Genomic DNA, 16229 nt, shown 5'->3' with positions numbered 1-16229 from the left:
AGTTGAGAAAGTGCTATTTCCAGACAGAATTCACCATAAAAAGAGAAGTTTCTAGTTAAGCTCGAAGCAGTATTAAATTCCACTTAAGTCTGGTTTCTATGGTTGTATTTGAATCATTAGCAATTTCTAAAATGCCGTGTATTTCTAACTCTGATCAACTGGTACCCTGACAACATCAGAGCTTGTAAGCTGTATTTGAAGCTACTTTCAAAGACAGTAACACAATTTATTAATTGCAGTCATACTTGCTAAGAAGTTATGCTGTGGAGTATCTAAGTAACATCATAATTTTGGCTAGCCTACTTGTTTAAAAAGTGAAATTAAAAAATAATAAAAAAAGCCTGTTTGCCACAGAAAGTGAATGCTTGTTAGAATTATGTTTCCTTAAAGGAATTCAGAAACACAGATATGAGACACAGCTGTTTTACAGATGGAAAAACCTAATTCTTCAGACGTATGCATTGTACTCCAAAAGCTTCATGTAATTATCTGTTTGTTTACTTATAAGGAATTGCTTTAGAGGAGCCCCCCAGTGAGTATATGCTGTGTGCTCTAGAGAGGGGTCAAGCACAAGATACAGGCTGCAGACTACAGGTTTATCTTCAAAGAACAAGCACACACAAAGGTATTTAGGTACCTAATTCCACTTATATCCACTCTTTGTGAAATTGATAGAGAGTAAGCATCTCTGAGGACATGATTCTTTGACACCAACATGGATTCCCCACCTGGATCCAGGTCCATGCTTCTTAGGACACTAAAACAGCAGAAAACAAAACCCATTTTGCTTTGTGGCTTCCTTATCCTCTCCTATATTGGAGTTTTCTAAGGTTGACCATGGTTCCTGGTAGAGGACATAACACCCAAACAGGCTGGTCTAATTAACCAGAGGTTTACATACTAATTAATAACAACATGAGCATTAAGCAATCAATAGGACACTTGACGTCACTACTGCTTAAGTCTGCTTTGACTACTTCTGGTTCAGTTGTACCCTTGAAGTTGATTTGGAGGGTTCTTCCTGACTTCCTCCCACGCAGCATCAATTTTTAGCAACGATAATCTTTCCTATTATGCTAGAAATTGATAAGCAACATTGTTAACCTATGTGATGCAGCTAAAAATCAGATGCAAAGTGTACATTGAGGAGCTGAAGGGATATTTTTTGGTAAAGTATTTTGATTACCTCTAATGCGATGATAGACTTGACCAACGAGTAACACACTATGATATTCACCCCACTGCAAACAAGTTGCATGTAGACTTGTGTAACACACACATCCCACTCAAGTGCACGGGGACCCATGCTCCACTGCACATTCAGCAACTTTCAAATTTGTATGAAAAAATAATGCAAACATTTATTCAAAAGTCATTTTAAACTCTTTTGGAATAACTTCTGAAGTATAGCTGGCAAGAAAGTAATATGTTTGAAGTATAGATAAAACCAGAAAACCTGTAAACCATCTTCTCCAATTGAGAGACTCAACTGCTAAAATTAGTTCCTAGAATTTCTCCTTTGGGTGCCAGTTTAGGTCTTGCTCCAAATTGCCACTAACTAACAACCCTCTTGACTTTGAAATAATCCACTACTAGTCAACAGGACCTGTTTGATGATCAGGTGCATGCAGCCCCCTCACAAAACATTACATGCTTGTACCCTTATTTTAAAAAATGCACTTTTGTTCCAGTGTCCCGAAACTAACTGTACAAACACAAAGAACTCAGATGCCCTCTCAACCCCTATTGGAAATGACAAGTGAGTCCTTCTAAAATTGCAGACACACACTGTCAAGTGCAGGTGTTTGTAAACAAGTTTGGAAATGTTTCTAATTATAAACCATATGAGATAAAATTAGAAGTCCAATCCACTAGCTTTAAAAAAAAGAACTTCCAAAAGTGTTAATCTAAATGAGAGCAACCACTGATGTTTAATTTAGTCACAAGAACAGAATTCCTGTGCACTGCAGAGCAGCATACTGCTCTTCATCAAACTTTCCACTAAGTTCACTACATTTCTTAAAAAAAAAAATAAAAGGATTTGTTAAGAATTTTAATTTAATTTGCTGTCATACTATAACACTGTATATTTGAAAGTACAATCTAAAAATACCCTATTCACAGGTCTCTCGCGTTTCATATAATTATAAAGAAGGAAAAAAAAATGTTCCCAAATCTTCTGAATCTGTCTTGGCTGACAACATCAAAGTTCAGCTTTTATGGGGAGCTTCCCACGCTGACCTTCTGAGAACTCAAACCAAACTCTGCTTGAGGGAGCCTTATTCTTCTGGATGAAGTTCTCCTCAATAACCTCACCTACTAAGCTTAGCTTGCCTGGCACAAACTGCTGAGGGATGAAACACAGAAGGGCAACCCCAGAGCTCTGGCTGATGCAGATCTCAGGAGGCTATCACTGAACTCAGGATGTCTCAGACTTGCCTTCACGGCTCTAGTATGGAGGCTGGAAGTGTAGCTCTAAGGAGCCACATACTTGGACCAACACCTCAGATAGAGACTGAGGGGAGGCCAATCCTGCGCTCCTGGTACATCTCTTACAATGCACTGTGATGAGATAGTGCAGGCACAAAGACGGACTTTACCTCAGCAGAAGTTTGGGGGAAAACAGAGCTTCTACCAGACTCAAAGGGAGACAGAGCTGTTTTAAGGAGGGAAAATAAAGGTTAATAATGGAATCTCATTATTTCTTAAGGGAAACATAACAGCACATTTGAGCATGTCAGAATAGCTTCATCTGATTACAAGTGAGCAAACATGAACAATTGTATAGAGGCCTGACTATGGCCTTGCTTCAAGCAAGGAGTCATCTCCTGCTGCACTGTCCTGAAAAACCTGGAAAAGGAAATTAATTAAAGAGTGAGGAACTGCTCCAGGAACAAGGTGGGACTGGCCCTGCCCAGCAGACATCCCTCTGCTCTCCACCTACAGCACAGGCAGGGACTTTGAGGGATAGGGACACAACAGCTCTTCAGCTCCTGCAGAGCCAGACTTCTCCTACTCCACTGGGATGTTATATCTGAGAGGAAAAGCCCAAACCCATCCTCCTCAAAAAACAGGACAGAAAGTAAGTTGCCTATGTCCCATCACTGTTAGGGAGCTATTTCACACAATAACCACTATCTAACCTTTTCTTTTTCTTTCCTTCTTTTTCTTTTTAGCATTTGCTGTGTAAAAATAATAGTGTAAAAATAATTTTTTTGAAATTCGCTGTCTTTAACAAACATGATTGTACCAGTTTAGTGCCTATCTTGTAGCTAGCAAGTGCAGTGTTGCACTAGGATGAGAATACAAATGTGCTTTCAAAGCAAGAATCTTGCAAGTGACACTTCCTTTGCTGCAAGCCATGAATACCATAGAATCATGGAATGGTTTGGGTTGGAAGGGACCTTAATGATCACCTAGATCCAACCCCACTGTGATGGACAATGACACCTTCCATTAGACCAGGTTGCTCAAAGCTCCATCCAACCTGCCCTTGAACACTTCCAGGTATGGGGCACCCACAGCTTCTCTGGGCAACCTGTTCCAGTGCCTCACCACCCTCACAATAAGGAATTTCTTCCTAATATCTCATCTAAACCCGCCCTCTTTCAGTTTAAAGTCGTTCCCCTTGTCCTATCACTACACATCCTGCTAAAACGTGTGTCCCCATCTTTGTCACAGGCCAGCTTTAGATACTGGAAGGCACTATAAAGTCTCCCTGGAGCCTTCTCTTCTCCAGGCTGAACAATCCTAACTCTTTCAGACTGTTTGCATAGGAGAGGTGCTCCAGTCCCCCCTCTTCATGGCCTCCTCTGGACTCATTCCAACAAGCAGACATCCTTCCCATGCTGGGGATGGACCCCAAAGCTGAACACAATACTCCAGCTGGGATTTCACCAGAGCGGAGTAGAGGAGAGAACCACCACCCTTGACCTGCTGGCCATGGTGCTTTTGATGCAGCCCCGAACACAGTTGGCTTTCTGGGATGTAAGTGCACATTGCTGGGTCGTGTTGAGCTTCTCATCAACCAGCCTGAAACTTCTCATCACTTAAATCAATTCCTTTTTTTTTTTCTTTTTTGTGACATAGGTAAGAGATAGAGAAACCACTTTGGTGAGGGGACCACAGCAAGTGGGAGAAGAGTGATGGCACATCTCACCGGCAGCTGGTGGCCTCTACCACTCTTTTCCTAGGCTTGGGTACCTCATCTTCCCCTTTCCTGGCTAGTGCTGTGAGAGCTCCCCCTCCTGTTCCAGTTTAACCAGTGTTAGACCTTGTCCTACTGGAAGTGTGGCCTGAGCAAAGAGAGCACATTCAAAGGCAGTCAGTCTCACTGAATTAGGTTTCCTGCTAGAAACTGGCACCAAAATTAATTCCCAAAGGAGGAAATAGTATAATCTTCCAATTAAAACATATGTTAATTTATTTCTTTATTAAACATAGATATATATTCACATACCCAGGTTTGTATACATTCTATATATATTGTGTATATACATATACACCCACATGTATATGTGCACACACACATATGTGGCATTGCAAATCTTTAATGCTACTAATCTCATTGCTATTTTAATTCAAAGCAAATATAAAAATTGTTAGATCCTACAAGCCCATCTAACTTCTGAAGCATATAAACTTCTGCATGTACCTGTACTGGGTTCAGCTAAAAACCCATTTTTTCCTAAATGAGTACATACTGGAGCTGTGTTTGCAAGTTTAAAAATGCCAGGCTTTTCACTGGGTATATAAATATTTTAATTAACAATAAGAATGTTTTTAGGAGATTTTGCATCAAAATCTAGATCAGAGAGGGCAATTAACCCATTACAGTTTTTCTAAGATATTAGATGAAAGAAAATACATTTAGGAAATGCTTCATCGGACTTAAATTAAGCATTTGAGTGCTAAAATAATCTCAGATAGTGATTTATTTCTAATATTTTCTGCATGCTCCAAATGAAAGCATGAAGAGCAGTGCAATTGCATATATCTCCTACCAAAAATAGCTGAAAAATACTATAGAAGAGTGCCTGCTGGGTTGGTTATAAAAGTAAAGTATAATCCATTAACTGCTAATTAGAAGCATCAGAAGCAGGCTTTGCTGCAATAAGAGCTGGCCCCTAAGTAGATGTTTCTATAACCATTTAAAGGCACAGGGTTTCTCCAGTTGCTGAGAATGGAGCTTGGATGGTTTCAGCATAAAGGCCATGTGAAAAGAGACTATGGCACTTGGCCATGTTACCCAGCTGTTTTCTAAATATGATGACAGGTGCCATTTTTTCCATTTGATCGTGGAACGTAATACATCTTCAAACAAATTTTCCCCAACTAGACTGGTGCAGCTACATTTCAGAGATTCAAATATAAGAATGTTTGGTCTTTTTCTCTGACAGACACATACTGCAGTCTATTTGGCAGAGATTTCATTATCTGCCTTTTTCTCAAGGCTGATTTTTGGTTTATGTATTATTTTGCTTTATACTGCTATTGTAGGAGGGAAAGAATAAGCACTTGGGCAAAGGATTTAATTCTGAAGGAATTAAAGAAAAAAGTGGGGAGAGCTACTATTTATAATTAGACTTAATAAATTTGACTTACAATAAGGAAGGATTCTCTTCCTTTCTGTTCACTATTCACTGCTTCCTAAAGGATGAGAAATATTCCCATAATTTCTCCTACTTTTTATCTGACTAGCCACCTGCTCAAAGTGAGCTCCTTTTCAGCTACTGAAGGCCAAACACATCTTTTGATCCATTTGCCTATGAAAAGGCCTTAAGGGGCCAAGGCAAAAAAAGGTGAAGCCAGAAGAAATGCCAATACTCCAGCTTGCTGCAGAAGTATTCAAGACACAGAGAGCAGCAATTACAGACATAAGCAACAAAGAGATGATGCCTTGAAATGGATGACAAGCTCCAAACCCCAGCCATGCTCAGCTTCCTCCAGGGTTTGAGTGGCCTCAAGCAGTGGATGAGGACAGGATAGAAGTCAGGGTGTGTAACTTGAAAAATCAGGAAAAAAACAAGCAGATAACTAACTTCCCCTGTTAAAAAAAAGGGACATAGCACAAGGGGAAATAGTTCAGGTCAATGTTTTGGGCTTGGATTGACCAACTAGAAAACAAAGGGAGAAATGCCCCCCTGTGTGGGGCAGGAAATGAGGACATTTGTTTTTTTTCCCTCTGCCCTATTTTCATCTACAAACACAGAAGAAACTTGTTTCTTTCTTTTTAAATAATGAAACAGGGGCACCCATTAAGAAAAACTAAGATGGTAACAAATAATTTTCAGAAGTCAAACATTTAAGAAACAATAAAACTAAGACTATAGTAGAAATAATAAAATGAAGTTTAGTCTAAACCAATGTCTTAAATATTTGTTAAGCCTGGCAGCAGCTTTTACAAGGCAGATAAGTATATCTCTTTTCATTCTCTGTGTAAGAAAACAACCGTAAAATGCCCCAAAGCCATGGAGGGAGTCAGTGTCAAAGACATGATTAGTAGTTCAGAAGTTATCTGATTCGGGTCACATGGTGTTCCAAAAACCATACCTAAATATAGCATGCAAGAGATCCGCACAAAGAGCAATCCCATGATGGGAGCACACTAAACTCTCCATAAAATTAATTAGGGTTATTTTGAGGCAACCAAAGGAAAGCGAGAAGGGAAAAAAAATAAGCCCTTGCCCTGCCCAGTTCTGCAAGAGCAGATGTCCCTGGTTTGGACAAGCCCCAGTTTGCAGCCCAGGCACTCAGGAAGATGCTTTGGTTCCTGGGAAAAGTCCCACTCAGCACCAACATGGAAGGTGGGTGGAGGGCATAGTGTGGCTGTATTAAGGGATACAGCTCCTTGGGGAAGGCGATGATCCTGCCAGTAAAGGGGCTGGCAGGTACCACAGTCAGGAAACCAATAGTTGGGTTCTTCTGTCGCTATTAACAGCATCCTTCTAACAGAGAAACAAACACCTTTTCGGAAAGGGAAGGTCCATGTTAATGATACCCTTGGCACAGACCAAGACTCTGGGAAAAACTAATGCTTCCCAGGGCAAAGTGGAAAGCAAATTCCCTGTTGGAAGTTGTTACCTCTGAAATTCCCCATTAGGATTGGCCCTTGACAGGGAGGATTTTCACATGAAACACAGCTTAAGGAGCTATTTCTAACAGCCTTCCCTATGTTTAGGCATGAGGAGCAACCTCATGGAAAAGCATACGAAGGATCCTCAAAAGGCAGTGGGAGCATGAAAAAGGGAGGAGTATTCCTCAGGACTTTTGGGTTTCTTTTGGTCCTTCTCTGTTAAGTGGCCATCCTGTTTCCTATGTTTCCTGAACACTGAATTGTCATTTGGCTTCTGACCAACAAGTGACCTACAAGCTGATTTCAGCAAGCTGCCCTGGCTCATAATTTCCCTGTAACCTATTTTAAAAAACTAAAAAACTCTGCTAGTGAATGCCATGGTGAAGGTTTTAGGATGACCACAATGATCAATTTACTTTTGCATCACCTTTGTTCCTGTGTACCAGAGGAAACACCATTCTTCACTCAAGCACTAGAACGAGCAGGATGCATCGATGTTACCTTGAAGACACAGGTAAAGTGAAGCAAGGACTACAGAGAGCAAGGGAGAGAGCAGGACAAAGCTGAGAAGAGGCAGTGTTGTGAGGAGCGCTGCTGTCAGCAGGTAGAGAACACGCTCTTGAGCCCAAACTGTGGAGCAGGTGCTCCAGAAGGCAGGTAACAAAACAGAGTGAGTGTGGGACACAAACTGCAAATTTCGGCTTGAACGCTTCAGGCCATTAGCAGGTGCTTCAGGCAGTCATCCAAATCAAAGTAAGAAAATGGAAAGAGCCAAATGCTGGTTAAAGAGGTTTGCTAACATGAAAATCCCAGCACGGGCAGATAAAACGTTTCCCTGTTGTGGGAGCAGGCTAGTAAGAAGAAAAGAAACAAACAAAAAGCATATGTAATTTTTGTAAAAAAGGCTGTGTTGGGGATTTTACTACCCTGTACTCAAGCCCCGAGATGCAAATGCTGAGATCAGCAGTTATATGTCCTCAGGTGGTTAGAGACAAGACAGAAAAGAGCTGGCATTTGGGGAAAATAGAGGGCCCATTTGATAACGCTTCACTTGAGCGTAAGAGGGTTTCCCCTGTGGGTATTGTCCCAAAGAAAGCTCCAGGCAAGTTTAGAATGGTTCATTACTTGTCACATCCAGAAGGTGAGTCAGTTAATGATTACACTGACTCCCTTTTGACTTCAGCTTCACGTGTTTTCAATCTGAGAACTGCACTCTCATCAAGTCAAATACCACTCACAACAAACAGAAATAGGGAGGGGATCTGCATTTCAGATGCTCATGGCACAACTACAGTTATTTTATTTGTCAGGATTTTGCTGGTGCTTTGGAAACCCTATTTTTGGCAGCTAATACACAGCGCTTACAACCCATGTTCTGAGGGTGTCACTTTTCTATAAAAAAGCACAGTTCAGAGACCTGGCACTTGCTTTATTAGGATTAGTCTCCAAAGGACCCAATACTGGGGCCTTCAAGGTATCCTTATAAAAGCTGAATATCTACTTCCTCAAGGGTTAATTTCCTTAGGTCTCCTGAATCTGGAACAGCATTACTTAAGTTGTCTTACACAACATAAGAAATAGAATTGGCTATTCCAAACGACTGTTGATGCAGGCTAACTATATTGGCCAATGACAGTATATTTAAATCAGATGGTCACTTGAACATTATTGGTAAAGTTCCCCTTGCTGAGGGTTGCATCCCTTGCCAGAGGCTAGCAGGCTTGACAGAAGGAGAGAAACAAATTCCTTTCATCAGAGTAACATGAGTCAATATGTGGAAAGATACTTCCATCTGTTCTGTGTTTCTGGTGACATGACATTACCGTATAATTTGGTATACATTTATAACAGAATAGATAAAACAAGATGGCTCAGCCAGTATTGTTTATGTTCCACATCTACGGAGAGTTCTCTCCAGCCATTTTCAATGTATGGCACTATATGAGCGGCTAAGACTCACAACAGAAGTGCTGGAGGAAAAAACGTGTTGCTGTTTATTTCAGAGAGTTAATGGCACAGACAGACAAGTATGGTGCACTTAAAGAAAGAAACAAATTCTATTTCTCAAAGTGCTCTCTGAAGAGACACATTTGGTCAGACACAGGAATAACCAAAGGAACCTGCTCCATCCAGCAACTCACAGACACACACAACGTACTAAACACAACCCATCAGTAGAGAGGCCTGTGCTGTTTCTGCATTAATTGTGTGTCCCTGTACATTGCTAGGGCCCTGGGACTTTCATGGTCTGTGGGCAGCAAATCAGCTGAGCCAAAAGGGAAGGTTCCACCTGACTAGGCCAGAGGGAGCTATATTAAGCTTGTCTCAGCTGGAGGTCATTCTGCATATTTTGAAGGCTACTTTCTTGGTAGTTGGTCAAGCAATCAGTAACTAGAAATAAAGAACCTAATTTTTATAACACCCATAATACACAGAACACTTCTGAAGTCCAAACCCCACATATCTAAAGTTTTTAATTTCCAAAATGTGTGACCAAAGCCATTTCTTTCAGGGCCAAGCAGGCTCTTGGGTTTGTTAAGCACTTGCTTCATGTCTCATTTCTGGTAGGCTGCTGGTAGCCCTGCAGCCAAGAATTCATTTTCATAATTCCAAAACATTTTTTTGTACTTCCTGACCAAATGGCTTTGCAGTAGAAATTGGTTTCTGCCACCATCTGTTGTTACATGGTTCGGAAGGGCTAGCATTTTCCTTCAAGAGGGAAAAAGTTGGGGAGGATGCATGGCAAATCCCAGTGGAAGAGATATTCTTTTCCTTACTGTCACTTTATAGGGAAGGCTTGGCCTATTTCTCAGCAGCTGTGAAATTGTCATCAGCAAGATTCTTTACAAAGCTTGGTGGCATATGGAATATATTGCTCACTTCTTAGTACTGTAAAAACAACCTTGCTGCATAACTGAGCTAGGCAAAGAAAGCAGGTGCTTAATAAAAAAAACACCATCATGCTTCAAGCCTCTATAGACTTTGTAGAAACTCTAGACAAGGATATTTTGGAGACAATAGTGTTTTCAAATTAGCTAAATATTTCAGAGAAGCTCCTAGGCTTCAGAGGTGAGACAGTCCCTTAAAAATGAGCAGGTGAAATCACTGTGCCACAGGATAACATCATATTCTGCCAGTCACAAAGGCAGTATTCACATTCCACACTGAATGGAAGTTCATCCCCCCTCTGTGAGACATTAAAACTGCATTAAAACTGTCCAGTCTCCATTTCTGATGTGATAAGAGACTATTTATTTAACATAAGTTTAAGACCATCACTTTTCATTACAGTCTAGCCTTATTTTTACAGCTGTGGACTAACCAAGAATTAACAAACAAACAAACAAACTAAATAAAATAATAATAATAATAATAATAATAATAATAATAATAATAATAATAATAATACCACTATGGCATTCGGGTGACCAGACACACTGAATTGCAAATATAGGGCAGAAGTCTTAAGTTCTCACTACAGAAGATGCCCAAAGAACAAGAGGTAAACAAGCTTATTGAATTTGCTGGACTTTCTAATGCAAAGTAGTCAACAGCATTGTCACACACAGCCAGAAAAAAAAAAAAAAGATAGACAATCAGAAAAGGTATTATGCTGTGATATAGTCAATGTCCCCACTGCTATATATTCCATAGTAAATGTCCACTCAGCTATCCCCATGCATACACACATATTCAGGTCATCTGTGCTCTGCTGTATCTGGGGGAACGGCCACAGCAGGTGAAACCAAAGGGCCACTTTTGCTTATAAGCTTGTTCGGGCCAGTGGCAAACAGCAGATGCTTAGTGAAGGTCATGGAGCAGGCATATAGTGACAATTCCCCAGACTACTCTTCCCAACATCCATCTATTTTCGGCTCAGAGACTTCCTTTAACACAATACATACAATTTTTCCAGATTAGTGATCTGCTTTTAGAAATCTTCACTTGCAGTTACAGATGACTATTTAGTGCAAGGTTCTGCAGCTACATTGCATGTTTCTTGTATTAAGTGAGCTATTACAAACCGATATGGAAAAATACAGCCTGCTATCCTCATCCCAGAGGGAAAGGCAAACTAAGTATTTGGGCAGCCCATGCTGCTTGAACTGCTGTACAGGTTTTCTGTACACAGTCAGCAGAGAAGAGGGGTCTGGTGCAGCCATGTCACTGCACAGCACGAAAGATCCTTCTGTGATGGTGGAAGTTTGGAAGTCCTGTCCTAGAGGTTACATTTTTGAGTGGCAGATATACTGTCAAAGTCATAAATACAGATCTGTCATCGATTAAGCTACCCTTTCATCTGTTGTCACTGTTTAGAGAGGACACAGTGGCCTTTTAGCAAAATGGGATAGGGAGTACATTGCTGGACACCGAAGAAGTACCAGCTACATGGACAATCATGGGACAGCATGCACCTGTCATTTCCCCACAGTAACACACCAAGAGGCTCATCGCTCTTCCAGAGGCATCTAAAAAACTAGTTGTTGTTCATGGTTCAATATGTTTGCTCTTTATGCACCTCCTAATTGCACAAATATCTACTGTGTGCCAGAAAAAGAAAGGCCGAAGGAAAGAACCAGCGTGCAAGAACAAAAGGCTCTCCTAGCAGTTTTACACCCTATTCATGTAATACACAAACCAGAAAATAATACAGAGTAAAATCTACTGTCTAACTAAGCAGGTTTAAATAATACTTAGGTCTTTCTATCACCCAGAAATCTCAAAATACTTTATAAAGGTGAGCAGACAGGAAGAGCCAGAATGCAACCCACTCCCAGGCATTTGCTCTTTCCATTAGACTACATCACTACCTCCAAGTATGAATCATAGAATCAGACGGGTTGGAAAGGACTTCTGAAATCATCAAGTCCAACCCTTGATCCACTACCACCGTGGTTATGATCACACTTCTCTTACAGCTGACATGCAAAGATGCATTCATGCATTAAAGGAAGTTTTTCCTTAATTTTCTATTCATTCTATTCTACTGCTATTTTTGACAATAATCAAACTACAAATGCCTCTTCTCAAAACCTTTATTCTTTTGCATGTTTAAAGGAAAAAGTAGGTTTAACAATCATCAAGACAAAGATAAAACCATGAAGAGTTTGGTAGAAATAGGGAAAAGTCAATGCTTTCCTCCAAAAGACACAAGCTTGCAGAAATTATCAGGGAAGGAGGGTTTCATAACAAAATTCAAATGCCAACATGGAATAAAAAAATTTGGAAACTCAAAATGTTACTTTCAGTATGACCTGTCCAAATGAGCATGGAGAGCAAAGTGAATTAATAAAACATACCCATGTTCATCTGCCTTCTCAAATCAGAAAGCTACTGTCAACAAGTTTTGATCTTTGCTACAGAAGTGGGAATACACAGTAACACCTCAAAATTCAGTGGATAAATTTCAGATTTACACCTATGAAATCACACTGATGATTTTTAAGTCTCTTTTGAACAAATTATATTTAGGATACACCAATGCCAATGGTCCTCCAAACAAGGGCTGTAGCTAATATAAATAGTGTACAAAAACAAACACGTGTCAAAGTTGGGTTTTTTTTTTTTTTTTTTGCAATGAAAATAGTATTGTTCAGAACAAAAAAGGAAAAAATCTACCAAAATTTTATCTCCATTCTCTCTAGTTAGGACTGCTGGAGAGACTTTGCTTACACTTGGTTCAGGAAAGACATAAATAGCATCTTTTTAAGCTAATGATTTTCACCACAGGCCATCTAAAACAGGTGTTAAGAGTGGCCCTGAAACAGATCCCATCTGTGTTCACCTAAGTTCGTTTATTTTTGTTTTGCTCCATTTTAATGTATGTATACATCCTGTGGTTTCAGTTTGTCTTTTCAGCCCACTCCCATCCTCCGCACTCCCAATCTGTCAGCCAGACTCCAGGGACAGGAATTAAAAATGACCACATTTAAAAACTGTACCTCCCTGCGTAACACACTTTATGGAAGTAGACAGACTAAAAAGCTGAAAAGTTCCCCACGGTCTTTGCCTATTAGAGCCCCCAGCTTGCCAACAGCAGGCCACATTTTAGTGTCAAAGAATAGGGCACCAGCTTGTGTTTCTGTGTGAAGGGAAGAGCTGGGGTACTCCTGCCTCTTTATATTTCACGTTACACTGTTTGTGGAGAAAGTCAACAACAGTGGGATGCTCAAAACCACCCTGTATTATTACACAGAGGACATAAGATGCTTGCTGAGAAATACTGCTGACATCAGAATATGGTTGATTCAGCACGAGTGATAAAAGCTTATTTTTGGTTGGTTGAGGCAGTATTTGATTAAAATAGGATTAAACCCTCATCATACTTTCTTAAAAATCATTCTACATGCATCCCATTAGTCTGCATCATTCTCCAGCTTACAATACTTTCCACCATTAATCAAAAAGAGGTAAGTTTCTGTTCATCAGATTAGCAAAGGGGTAGGGAAAGTCCTTGAAAAGAGTAATGCAAGGAAGTATAAGGAAAGATTCAGTCAACTGGCAACCAAACAGAAGCCTTCTGTTATTTCCCACTGAGAAGTAACAGGATCTGGGCTATAGATATGTTTGTCAAACATATCTATAGCAGGGATAATTAAGTTAGTACAGCAAACTAGGTGCATGCTTTGAAGTGTTCATGCAGTTGCTATACTGACTTTTTTTCACCTGGTAGGTTAAGCTCACCATCTCCTCACACATATTTGCAGACTCATGACCTATCCTCTGTCCTCATTATCACTTTGCTTCTGATAGCTGAACATCTTGGAAATGATATTCAAAGATTTTGTTATAAATAAAGAAGACTAACAGAAGCCCAAATACAGACTTCTGTCACAGAGGAATAAACACCTGGAATTTCTTATGGCTCTTTTCTGTCAAGGAGTTCACAGAACTTTTCAAACAAACAAATATTCCTCTAAGGTAGGTATTACTATTTTTCCTTTTTCAAGGCCTCTTATGATTAGCATCCAAAATTTTGATCCTCAGTTTCCTGTAACTGGAAAAACTGGGGAAACAAACAACGATCTTGCCCTCCTTTGCAAACAGGCCCCAGAGATGTTTCAATTTCTATGCTGTTATCACTCAGAATAACAGGGTAAATATATAAAATAGAAAGCTTTAAAATCCCTGGTTTTGGCAGTAATTTTTTATTCCATAATATTACTAGCAGTGATACCTTTCCCATAAAGATCAAACCTAGCGGGACGGTGACGATCCTGCTGCAGTCTGTACTGGGATTTCCGTCACTGGCAAGAGCACCATCCGAGTATACAGAATCTATAGTGACATCCAGACTGATTCCCACTGATCTCAGCAAAGCCAAGACATTATCCTGTATGCTTTTCCATAGCTAGGGAGTGATTTTATATGCAAAGATCCTCACTTACCTACATCCTTCTACAAATCAGAGTTTTCTGCTGTCTGATCTTCACCCAACTCAATAGGGGCCTGTTGACAGTCTCCCCTTTTCTAAATTAGGGTTTTATGGCCAAAAAAATATTATTACCTTTACTTAAATCAGTGTATTTCTAACTGGTGTAGGACCCTGCACACCCAAGACTGTTTCAAGACAGTGGCTTGTAGCCCAGTGGACTGGATTGGCACACATACTCCAGAATTTCACTCTACTCAGAAGTAACTGGCATTTACTTCTGAGCAAGTGACACAATTATGATAAAGACAGTATATGCCCTTGTGCCTCCTCTGTTATACAATTTCTTCTTACTTTGTCAGAGACCTGCGTTTTGGGTATTTATGGATTGGAGAAATCCCAGATCAGACATGAGCACTGTTGACAGGGCAAGACACTGCTCTAACTGTCCTTGTAGTGCCCGTCCTGTGGGAACATATGGGTTTTCATTTTCCAATAACATCCGCCAGACACATCCATTTTAACCTAGTCATTTGGCTAAAAAGAAAAAAGTCTCTTGCTGCATTTGGTTTTGTACCTTTGCCTTTATTTCCAAGTTAATCCTTACTTACGGTTATTGCCCCTAGTATTTAATTTCTCAGACACCAACAGGCTAGGTGAAGTCATATCTCCATTTTATATGCGGGCAAAAAAATCTCACCTGTAGTCCTTTACCCGTACCCATAAAACAACCCATAAAACTGCCTTAAAAGAGTCAAGCAGCAGACTTGCCTCCTGTACCTCAGTTGTTTTCAGAAAGGCAAAGCAAATAAGTAGGACAGGGCTCAGAAACTTGCCCCAAAAATAAGACCTCTTGATTTTAGGAGGGCTCCAGGCCCATCTCAGAACCTGCACATCAGCAGCACTGGTGTGAAGCCGCAGCCCAAGAGGCACCCAGGGACCCCAGTGCACGGAGCAACTGTTGGTATTGGGAACCAGTGGTGAGCAAGGGCGACCAAACTTCCTCCTACATGCAAACTCAAGATTCAATTTTCTGCAAGGTTACCCCCAATAATTAAAAGGTTTTGTAATTTACCCTTAAGAGCTCGTCACGAGGGGATCCATCAGAATCGATCTGTTATCTTTTACCTCCGCATATACGGTGTGTGCGCCTTTCGTATGTAATATGGTTTACCAGATGAATGCTGGCAATATTTTCCACTAATTGCGAGAGTTACTAAACTGAACCTTAACTAAAATTAAGTTGACTATTAAAAGCTCAATGAGTAACCCAGCAAACGGAAGCACTGTGCATAGGATTTAGCAAGCACGCAAGTGATCTGGCAACCACCAAGGCACAATACTTGCTGAACTTCCTATAACTAAAACCGGTTCATGCAATAGTCATATGTTCATGATGTATGATGAATTAACGCTCACAATGTTTGTATGTGTTAAAATGCCAAAATAAATGTGTAATAATTCAAGCATGCTATTCTGAAAACACAAAGTTAGTGGACTGAAAGTTGCAGGTTAATCTACAACATATACTCTCCACTAAAATAACAGATATCCCTGTATCAGTTTTAAAAATACATGAATAATGTTCTTAGCTATTAAGATGTCATTATCATAGACAGTCCTACAAATTTTTGCTACCTCAATGTAAACACTTCTAAGCGCTGTAAGGAACACACATTGCACTTGTTATTACATGTTTATTCGCTAGATATAGGCTTTTCATGATTGCAGTTTCTAAATGTACAAATATATCTTTTTTGTGCTCGTATAGTTTCTAGGCTA

General features: G+C 40.1%; 1 protein-coding gene across 3 annotated transcripts in view; it reads right to left on the bottom strand.

Annotated features, from left to right (window-relative positions):
- The window catches only part of ESRRG (estrogen related receptor gamma), a 391578-nt gene that overhangs the window by 344282 nt on the left and 31067 nt on the right, over nt 1-16229 (bottom strand). The window lies entirely within an intron of this gene.

The sequence above is a fragment of the Lepidothrix coronata genome, unplaced genomic scaffold (assembly GCF_001604755.1).
Source record: "Lepidothrix coronata isolate B3197 unplaced genomic scaffold, Lepidothrix_coronata-1.0 Scaffold38, whole genome shotgun sequence".
NCBI classification, from domain to species: Eukaryota; Metazoa; Chordata; class Aves; order Passeriformes; family Pipridae; genus Lepidothrix; species Lepidothrix coronata.
This window is presented reverse-complemented; position numbering and strand designations above follow the sequence as displayed.